Below are 11,853 nucleotides of genomic sequence, written 5' to 3'. Positions count from 1 at the left end.
ATACATTTTTAGGAGGCTACGTTCAGTAAAGGTACCTTAGTTAAATTGTATGTGTAGTCTAAGGGGACTTTTACACTTTTACATACACACACTAAGGGGACCTTTACACACTTTTACATACATTTCTTTGCATTAAGAAGCAATATGATGTTGCTGCACATGTTTAGTTAGGGCAAGATCCAATTAAGGTGTCACGAACCAACCCTTGTTCTTCGTGAAAAAAAAATCAAATAACTGAAATCAGACGCTGCTATAAGCGGCCCAGCCAAATCTTAGTGTCTTGAGCGGCAAGGGGAGCTTACAAGGGTAGCGCGAAGTTGCTATTTTTTCAAGCGCGCTCTCTTCATACAGAGTCCCGTCCTCACTCTCTTCGGTGAGCGGGGTGCCTGCTGCTTGACGTCGAACAGCCGATAGCATGCTATTGGCCAACAGCCGACATAAAACAAGAGCGGCTTTTGCATCAGATGCGCTCCTTCCTGGGGTGCTGCCACATGCCGTCGCCACGCTCCATAGTCTCCTAACATTACACAGTAGCCACATTTGCGCGCAGTGGAATCACAACGGAAGGGAACAATCGCGTATTATCACGAGCACTGAAGGTCACGATGCGTACTGACGTAACCTATTTAGCCCGCGCCATCCGTCCCTGCTTAGCTTTGAGCGGACTTGTCGGGTGAGAAAAGAGAGGAAGCGCCTAAAGTCTGCGGCTAATCCGCCTCCATTCGTTCTTGACGGATTCGAAATATTTTTGAGGCAATTTACATTTGAGGCGATAAACTCCGATACTGAGTTCGTTCTACTGTAACCTGAAAAAGTGGTTCAGGACCATTGTGAACGTCTGTGTAATTATTGAACATTAGTTGATTGATTTCATTGACAGAGCAGGCAGTCAACAGATTGGATCGTTTCGGCACCTAGCGGAGCAGATCTCAACCACACGCTTCTGTGTTTCAGAAGTGTGAAAAGCTGGGCCGGTTGGTTCATGTTTAGGTGCATTCTAGCAGGGGCTAGACCTGCATTTTACGTAGGGGAAAATCAAAGATTGAACGCGAACTGCTTGAGGAGGCGTACCATATCAAAAAGACGACACATTTGTATTAGCGAACCTTCTGTGCATATCGCTGAAAAAGAGTGGATATTTCTTTCAGCTTGTGGCTGATTAGCGGGTGGATAATAGGATTCATGTTATAGCATGCTGCGTGCGCGGGATGAGGTGTATAAATATACGTGGATGCGTCAATAAATTGGTTGTAAGTCCGGCGATGGTGTGTGCTTGAATGTGCCTTCTTCTTCGTCCTTGTTTTTGAATTTCGCTGGTTTCCTCGCACCTAAGTGCTTCTGTGTAAGTAGCTTCTATGCAGGATGGCCCGAGCTTCTCGGGAACACGAGTTTGCTCCGAGCTCGCACTACGGCGGTCATGATCGAAGCGCGCGATAGCAGCGTTGATAAAAACGGCTACAAGAACGAGCATGGCGTATCAAACACATGCGCGGCATCTGCGGCGGTTGTCAAAGGAACACTGCATGCGAACGCGTCAGCGCCGCCACTCAGTCAACATTTCTATAGTGTAGAGATGTCACCGTGATTGTCGCGCTATCTTTTTGCCAACTGAACATCGCGCCTCCCACAGGCGTGTTTGTGGGCGTTTGTCATGCTTCAGGCAAGTTCTTCCGTTCCACCTGCAGCGTGAAACTTTCCACTCTCGAAGGCAACAAGGGCGCACACGCAGCACTCTCGTGCAGCTCGTTTAGCTTCTCTTGAATATTACAGATAAAAAATTGGCCGCGTATCTGCGTGCTTCGCTGCAAATGTCGTGTAAAGACGATAGAAGAGGCGCTGTGTGAGATATGGACGCCATCTGGCAATACGTCGGGAAACATGAGTGCTGTGTTGCGTGCTGGTAGTCCCGGCTCAGCAGCAGGCGAAGACCGGCGGTGACCAACGCGACCGGCGGGGACGCCAGCCAGCCCGAAAACGCGGTTTGGCGCGAAGCGCTGAAGCAGAGAAACGTCCGCACTCAACGAGTACTCTCCACACACTCTTTTATTTACACGTCGCCTGGGTAAAACAGGAACGCCAGAGCGGCGCCCACAACCGGCAGCCTGAAGGCCGCCCACAACGCTGCTTTTTCATTTTTTAAATATTTTTTTCACCTTCTTGGCCTTCTCAAAACTAAAGTTTTTCAACACCAACCCATGGCATTCGTAGAGTGCAAAACAGAACCGAAACCGAAACACAACAATGAGCTCGTGCGAAGGGCACGGAGGAAGGCAAATTTCAGCGCAGTGGCATTTTCAGCTTTGTTGAAACAGCGCTCACTAGACGACGACGAAGTAAAAGAAGGCACAGGACAGGCAGCGCCTGTCCTGTGCCTTCTTTTACTTCGTCGTCGTCTAGTGAGCGCTGTTTCAACAAAGATGAACGCATACCAACTCGCTCAAGCTTCCATTCTTATGCATTTTCAGCGCAGCTTAAGAAACTAGGGTCCTTAAAATTACGTATGTATGCATTTTCTATTAAAGGAACACGCCACCTAATACTTACCTAGTGATGTTGCACCTCAGATATGCATAATATTTAATTTTTGATCGACGACGTTCACAAGTATGAACAGCCGTACCAGTTCAAGACGGCTGGCCCTTGGGCAAGTGGTTCAACTTTGGCCGAGTGGCTGAATCGAGGGACGTGCCGACAAACAGAAAGACAGACAGACAGAAAGACAGACCAAAATTTCTGCGTTTAAGTTCCCCAAGAAAGACTATCGTCTTTAATAAATGGACAGGTTACTGCTACTTACATCCCACGTCTGAAGATTTTGCTGCAGCAACAAACCAGTAGAAACACTGCCTCAACAACCAGGTAAATAGTAACATTTTTCGCCATAAATGGCACCAGGGGGGCTTGCTTCATGGCTGTGAGTGGTAAGTCATCAGCGCGTTGTAAATGAACGCGAGACATCGTAGCCACATGATGATATAACCTTTAGTTTTTCGTGGGCGTGTGCATAGTCTGTGCGATTAAGCTCATAGATGAATCGTGCCGCTCGCTGGCGTTGCGTCGTGAGCACTGCTCCTCGGCAAGAGCAAACGCGGTGGGCGGACCCTATCTTCACCGCGGGCGTCTGTCGATCAAACTGACTGACGCGCGAACTCGGGTACAAATTCGTTCATTTTGAAAAGGCCCCAGTTCAATTCGTGAGTCATAACGCCGGTGTGCCTGTCAAGCGTTTCATGCGGTGGACACTAAGCAACACCTTCTTTGCATATAAAATAATTTGGTCAGCTTGCACTACTTGTGCAAGGCTGGGGCCATCGGAGGAGCTTGTGATAACCTAGCTTCTTCCAGCTTTTTTACGTTGTTCGTCCACTCAGTCTGCTCGCTGTGCTTTGGAGTGAAGATCAAGTCAGGTCAGTCTCAATTCTTACGGTCTTAATTAGCTAGATCTGAATGAACACGACATTGACTAGTTATCGTATTTGGTTGTTTTAATTAACACGAGATTAATTAAGAATGTTTAAATAGCATGGTTTTAATTATTATGTCAATAATTGTCATAGCCCTATTCTGCACGACCTTAGGGAGTAAGCTCATTGTTACCTTGGTTTTAATTAGCGCGCCCATGACACGCGCCATGCTAATTAGCATGGCCCTAATTTGCTTGATCTTAGCGTTACACGGCTTCATTATAATGGTCTTAGTACAATGTGGCTTATTAGCTCGTCCTTAGCGTGGCATGGCTTAATTAGCTTGGTCATATCATGTCCTGATATAATTAGCGAAGTATTACGCCCAGCCGGGCGCACGTGCTAGGAGAGCGAGCAGACGATTAATAAAAGGACGAAAAGGACTCGCGTCGGCCGAGCAACGCGCTAGAATGTATACAGGCCGACCATGATGATTACACACGTGGCCCCGGCGATTAGCTCGGCCGGAGCTAATCTCAGAGGCCGCGGTGCTGATTAATCTAAAGGATACTTAATGCAGACATTAAACGCTTCAAAAAGGAAATTAAACAGACCGCACCTCTAAAAAATATCGCTAGTAAAAGTTCCTGACACTATCCTTGCATGGGTGCACTTCCGCACTCAGTGGAACGAAAAACAAATGGCAGAAGATGCATCTCATTTCAAGACACCACTCAACTATGTCGACCGCCCTTGACGTGACGCCGCTTTCCATTGTAACCAATGAAACGCAGCGCGCGCTGAGGGATGGATTTGATCTCTTCGTACTGTTAGCTCGTTTAAAAGGGGGCGTCGCCAGAGCTCGGAAAGATTCCGAGTTTCGCCAAACTCGGGCCATCCTGCATAGCACCCCTGGATGACCAGCGAGGACTGATTGCCCAGGGCAGTTGGAGTGTGGCCCCAAATGGAGTGTTGGTCTGAGGGCTCCACCCTCTGGGAATTTAAAAGAAAACACAATAAAATTCTGAACTACCACTACTACTACTACTACTACTAGTACTACAGCTGCTGCTGCTGCGACTGCTACTACTACTACGACTGCTGCTGCTGCTGCTACTACCACTACTACTACTACTACTACTACTACTACTACTACTACTACTACTACTACTACTACTACTACTACTACTACTACTACTACTACTGCTACTACTACTACTATGTTACTGTTATGTTGATGGCGGGGCCGTATTGCTCCCTAAAGGTGTGATCACTAAATGCTTGTCCTTCATGGTATGCTCATCCGATTAATCATGTCAACGTGCATTATGCGGTACTGAAGGCATGCGAGGCTTAAAAATACAGTGTTAGGTATTTTGTGCTTTTATCACACTTCGGTCGCTTGAAAACCTTGAAGCTCTCCTTTGTAGCAGGCGCCACTGTTGGGAACCATAATAAATGTTTCAATTGCATCAACTTCACGCTCTTCGGCATTTCAAGACGTGTTTCAATAAATCTTACCGGCAGCATCCATGCAGCTAGAAGGCTTTGGCCCCTTGAGCAGGTGTGCAACTAGTGAGCAAGCGTTTTAAGTTTGAGGAATGAAAAGACCGTTTAGGACGTACCACACTTCGCAAACCTCAGAAGCCTTCTGTCGTGCATAGGTTACATAAGTATGTGGCGTCGCCGTGGGACATGCCGCGACACGTGCTTCACACCTGCATCCGGCAGAAGCACGGGCGCAGGTGCAGCGCGAAGGCTGCACCGACGACCGCGCGGGATGCTCGCCGAAATGGAACTATTCAAAGCGTTTTTGTTAAAAGAAACGTATAATAGGTCATCGACATTTGTGAGGTCATCCAGTAGTCGCTATAACGTGACATCCCGTGACGTCACATGATGGCATCTTCCCACGACATCGTCGCTTAGTGAATGCTGGACCGATCACGGAGGCACTGCAAAACCAAGCTCGGTGCGGAAAGCTTTCGGTAGGGGCGGTCAATACAAATGACTGAGAAGACGCTGGTTTTCGCCTTCCTGTCGTCTTGGGCAAATACATAAGAGACGCAAGCTTTCCCTTTCCATGAATCTTCTCGGTGCGTCCTCCGTGCTCCAGAGGAGTAGCGTAGATGACTTAGAGAACCTCATGAGTATCAACCATTGTCATCTTCTAGCACGTACTAAAAAAGCAAGTGCGATAAGGGAGAGGGGAGAAAAAACGACAGGGTGGACAGGTTAGCGTGCCACAGAAGAAATAAATAAATAAATAAATAAATAAATAAATAAATAAATAAATAAATAAACAAAAGGCGGAACGGATTGTGTGAATGTTTTGTTCATCTCAACTTGGTTGCAAGAGGCGCGGTCATTTGGCTGAGTCATGAAAGAGCTGTTGGCTGCTTGGGGTGTTTCAAACGCACCCACGAACATGCATAAACCATAATAAAACACCCCCCTCCTCCCCCGAAAAAAAATTTCTGGCTACGTTGCTAGTTATCACGGAAGCGTTTCCTCAGGCGTATAAAGAGAGTTGCTGTACGTTGATGTAGCTTTCAATATTACGCGTTCGGGAGCAAGCAATAAAGGCTTCCCGTTAGTCTACATACAGATACAATAAAAATATGAATAATCGAAGCAAATAATACTGATGGGAGGATTTCCTTGAACCTAGTAGCTACGCGACTTATATAAATGCGTGGACTTACCGGCACAACAGCGGATCGCAATAAAGATGACGGACCTGTGCACAACTGTGGGTCGCCTTGAGAGTCGTAACTTAGCAAGCCATATTCAAATTGTTCCCCGCGCAATGCCCTTTTCCTTCTTTCCTAAATGCGTAAGCATGTATGCATCACGGAGGCACTGCAAAACCACGTGGGGTGTGGAAAGCTTTCCTAATGCTTTCCGCACCTCTGCAATTCGTCGAACAGTGCTTTGCATGCTATGTGTGTTAGCATGTGGATTCGGTTTTCTTTCTTCATTGTTTTCTTTTTTTTTGCTGTTGTAGCTGCATTAACGCAATGTGAATATTCTTTCAATATATGTATAATCTCGTTGTGTTGTTCTTTTGTATATGTTCACTGCTGTATATCTGTCATCACATTGTGTCATTGCCATTGTTTTGCAAGCATTGTTGGGAAGCCGCTGCCAAGCGAGAAGGGGCCGCACCTCTGTCAAGCTATATATGACAGCTTTTCCTGCGCCTTCGCTGTTTATAACTTTAGAAGGCAGAAATCAGGAATTTGATTTGATTTTTATTTGACTCCATAAAGTTACTAGGTCATTTCACATGTGTCCACCCGAATGTGGACTGTGCACGCTCTGTGTACAGCCCGCACCAACCTAATCCCTTTAACACAGTCTAAGCAGTTCAGAGTCGCCCAGTTAGCGTCCAACCCCAGTATTTACCGTCCAAACGGTATTGATCGCAGCTATTTGGTTCATAGCTATAACACTGGCCCATGGCTCACGGCTAACGCAGCGATGTCCTTGTCTGTCTTCTCTTTGTCCCCGCTTTCAGTGCCTCTGATCGAACCAGTGTTCGCTGCCTTTACCCGATTCTTCTCGTCATACCAGTGTACCGATGCTCGAATGGCACGCGCAAATGACTTCAGTGTAAGTCGTGATTGCCCGAGGCTACGACATTATCGGACATGCTATTACCCTCCGCTCTGCCCGTCAACGTTATTCCCAGATGACCATCGGGTCCCGACGAATAAACTATTTCTAAGCGGTGTACCTTCCAACTGCACATACTGACTTTGCTTATATGTGTTCTCTATGTCTCTCTCCTTTTTTGTCACTGCTTGGGTCTGGAATGGTTTCCCCCCCCCAAAAAAAAACCTTGCTCAGAAGCGGTCCCTCCACTCTCAAGGCCGCCATTCAATATTTATACCACCATATGCATCGACGGCGGCAAAGTGGGCTGTTTGGTATAGATCATTAGACCACTTGGTGGCAGCGCAAACTGTGTGATGGTCGGTCACGAAAAATAAACGTTGTTGCTAGTAGCGCAGGTGTGTCTTCTTCGTGCCTTGATGTTTTTGTGCTTGTGTCGAGTTGCCGCTGCAACTAAGTGCCTATATGCAGCCAATCCTTTGTGTAGTGCTCCCGTGTTTCGGTCACTTGGTGTATTATTGAAAAAAAAAACAGAAAGCTTCATCAAGTACTGCTTATCGTCTCCAAACTTCAGCCCAACTTGTATTTAACGCATAGGTATTCTGTAGATAAGTCTCCAGGAAAAGACGTGGCTATGCTTGCGTGTAGCGGGGTAAAAAAAGAAGAAAGAAAAATTCGGCAGATCCCATGCATTGTGGGAATCGGTTTCGTGCGAAGCAGGCAGCCAGTAGTTCTATGCTACATTTCTTGGCACGAGGTGAATCGACGTGTTATTGTGAATGGAGGAGTTGTGTGCACATCGTGGGCTTACGAGGCACGCCGACTACACTGGCGTTTGAGTACTAACTTATAGTCTGACGTAGTATCAGCACGCACGTTAGAGCACACACGTCCGTGTTATCGAAACGAAGTGCACGCTGCGGTGCAATGATGCAAATATCATACGTGACTTTCATTAGAGTATTCCTCCGGGGTAGAGCAGCGCTTTAAAGGGACCGACAACTGATTTTTCTCGACCCAGCTTTTTACGGCGCGACAGGAAGCTTACCCTTCGTAGCGTTTGTAGCTGCAGTGGTTTATCCTAAAAGCACGTAGTTATTTTATAAGCAGTATTTTTCGATCTGAAAGGCTCCAAACACGAATGAAGGCTTGCTTTAGCAACGCTGAGAATTGATAGCGATGCCGCTAGCCCTTGTGAAAGCTATCGTTGTTCTGCTTTCGCAGGAGTTACTGTAGCTATGCTTCACCACATTTATTTTGAGCTTTACAGCCATTTTTGAAAATAGCAAGCTGTTACAATGAGATGATGTGGCTTTATACACCTTCTCGGTATTTGTACAGCGTTGCGCGCCTGCGACCAAGGTTGCCTGCGCCTGTGTCATGGATGGCTTTTCGCGGCATGGGATCATTACGCCAAGCGAAGGCAGCGCCACTTTGTAGCATACAACTAACGCAGGCCTATATGTACATTTTTATGGAGTAATATCTTTTAATATAAATAAATGACCAATATTTCAGTACTAACAGAAAAGTCATCGAACGCATACACCAATCAATGGTCACGTGACCGGCTTCATCGAACCGTGTATGATTTTGCCGCCAGAGGCGCCAAAGGTCATTTTTCGCGACTTTCAATGAAGAAATAAAAATATAAATCCGCCTCTCACGAGATAAACAGGGTTGGTTTGAGTCAATGCGACGGACAATCTTTCCATCAGTGCAATCATCTCATTTCATGTTCTGGGCAGTTGTCGGTCCCTTTAATATAGCTTTCTTAATCATAGGAGTACATATGTAGGGTTTATTTCTTTGCTATAAAATTAGATAGCCAGGAGTACAACCACAGTTGACGTTCCACCGACATTACGCTTGCATGGGGTCTTTTTCCAAAGTAGTTTCTAGACCTGGCGTGGCTGTGTGGTAAAATACTTCACTACTATGCAGAATGCTTGGGTTCCATTCCTGCTGAGATTCATATTTTTATTCTTTGCATTCTTCGGGTCAACACTGCCGGTGTCAGTATTTCTTAGCAGTCTCGCATTTAAATTACCAATATGTGTTCTCACCGTTCCTAAGCAGATATAAGCTACCAATCACCTGTGGCGCATACCCGTATACCACGGCCTGTGGTAACGGGTATGTGCCACACGTGTCTGAAGGAAAGGGTTTGACGACGTACGCGACAGGCTTTTCATGTTATTCATGTCATGACCATACAGTCATATTCGTCAAACACTCTTACCCTCCCATGCCAATTTTGGTCTGCACTAAATTAATCAGGCGCTCACGAGAGCACCTAGACGTAGGCGGATAGATAGATAGATAGATAGATAGATAGATAGATAGATAGATAGATAGATAGATAGATAGATAGATAGATAGATAGATAGATAGATAGATAGATAGATAGATAGATAGATAGATAGATAGATAGATAGATAGATAGATAGATAGATAGATAGATAGATAGATAGAAACGCTCAACGTGCCTTGGGTTTGTTAAGAAATGCTTCGCATTTAAAAAGCAAAACAAGGGGATGGAAGGTGAGGAAATAGAGGTACAGTTGGTGCAACAAGTGGCTTTGTCAGACAGTGAATGGAAAAAGAATGCAGCACAGTACAGTCGCCACAACAAATTCATTTACCATGAAGCTGACGCTGAAAACAGCAAGTCGTCATGCGCCGCATTTACGAGGGCGGGAAAGCGAAGGGTATCTGCGAAAGTGGTTCAGAGAAAGCACCATAAATTTTCAATAGTATGCACAGTTGGACCCATTCTTTAGTAACGACTTGACCATCAGCTCCCACGACGCTTCGACAGCATCATGCATCGTCTATCATTCGCAACTGCTTATACACAAAGCCCTTTTTTTTTCAAAAGCAGCTTGCGTCATCCACGGCACGTTGATGCGACCATGACGACGAGGGTGTGTATCACCTGTTGCTCAATTTTTCTAGGCACATCGCCCACGTAGACAGAGACTCGAGCAGTATCCCCGTTGTTTTGGATTCAAAGCGAAGCTTCTGACTTGCGAGAAAATTAGGTCCATGACCATCAAACATGAATCCCAAGGGAATAAAAGAGATGCAACGTTTTTTTTGTTTTTTGAACACTGACATTTGTGATAAGTATTGAGACAACTACATGTAAAGTGTCTAATGTGTTGTGTGTAACAAAAGTTAGCGCGCTGTGTGGAAACGAGAACTTTGGAATTCCCCGAACACAAGAGTGTGATATCTTTCTTAAATTTTATTTACTATTTCATAATGAACTCAAAAGGGGTAGCCGTAGTTTAGAAATGGCAAGAACAGCTCCTTCAGTTATTTCTGGTTCAATGAAAACAAGGCCTATACAATTCTGCAGCGACAAGTAAACATACCATACGTTCGGCACAAAAGTAGGCCGCCAGAGTTACCACACAATAAGCTATTATATCGCATACAATTTGTACTAAAGGAAAGCCGGAAAGGACACGCCTTGGCTTCAAGCATATAACTATATTCACCTCATAAGAAATTCTAGAAACTCTGAATAATGATCGTACACAGTCTGACAAAAGTCCCAGTATGGAGTTCCTGCTGGGAAACCCGATGACGTTGTCGAGTCCGCCACCTCCGCTTATAATTCTTCAAGGCGACGGTGATACATTGCACGGCGCTATTGTGGGCTGTTCCTGGAACTCAGCACGTGGTTTTTCTGAAGCCTAACTATCCGCTCCGACGGAACTCTAGGCTGCGCTTAACAATCGCAGCGAAGACGGGCCGCACCGCTATTGTGTGCGACTTTTATCGATGCAGGAAAGCTGTATCGCAGGTGAATGAATGTACGACCAGCATAACAGTGTTCGCGGTTTCACGTTGTTGCCATTAAAGGGGCCATGTACACCATGTCTCGGGCTTGGTGAGAAAACACATCCTGCGAAAAGCAGACACTGGTATGAACACCTCAGCGGCCAAATTTTGCAAGCATACGCGGCCAGGAGAGTTCAGAAGCGGAACGCAAATTCACCTTTTTATCAGGCACCCTCTTTTCATACATTTGTTAGAAGTCTGTTCTCACCCTCCTCCGAGCTGCCGGCTCCTGCTTTTTGACGTCGAACGACAGATATCATACTATTGGCCAGTAGCCGATGAAAATCAGGAGTGGCGTTTTGAATCAGATGCTCTTCCACGGTGTGCCGCCACGTAACGGTGACGCGTTCCGTAGTATGCTAACTATGCATAGTAACCCCACTAGCTCCCACGGGAATCACAACGGGATAGCGCAATCGTGTTTAATTAGGTGCTGGAAGGGTCATGACGTGCTCTGACGTAACTTCCTTCCCCCGTGTCAGCCTTCCCTGTGTACCTTCCATCGCGCTCGCCGTAACGAGAGAAGGGAGAAAGCGCTTTGAGTGGGTGACAAGTGCCTTTAACTACGCTCGTTCCTGACGAATTCGAGAAAATTTCACGCAAGAGGATTTGTGAAGCAAAAAGCTCTGATACTGAGGTCATTCGGCTGCGACTTAGAAAAGTGATTCAGGACCTCTTTAAAGCATGATGCGCTTGCCATTCAGCATTGCTGCGCACCGAAATAGCGGCTCCTCAGTGCCTAGAGAAACCGTAGTCGAGTACCGTACTCGCTGCACGCTCAGAAGCGTGACATTGATTTCTCATTTGCGTTTGTTGTACATGTTTCATCGCTTATGCTTCGTCTCCTTTGGCGCCCTTTTTTGGCGATTGCAAACATACGAAAAACCAGCCCAAAGAACCACATTTGTGCCTGATGCTTTTTTGTCACACTTTCACCATCAATTTGGCTTTTTCCAGGTTGTTTCGTGCCCGAGTTTGT

Source organism: Rhipicephalus sanguineus, chromosome 4 (genome assembly GCF_013339695.2).
Source record: "Rhipicephalus sanguineus isolate Rsan-2018 chromosome 4, BIME_Rsan_1.4, whole genome shotgun sequence".
NCBI lineage: Eukaryota > Metazoa > Arthropoda > Arachnida > Ixodida > Ixodidae > Rhipicephalus > Rhipicephalus sanguineus.
This window is presented reverse-complemented; position numbering follows the sequence as displayed.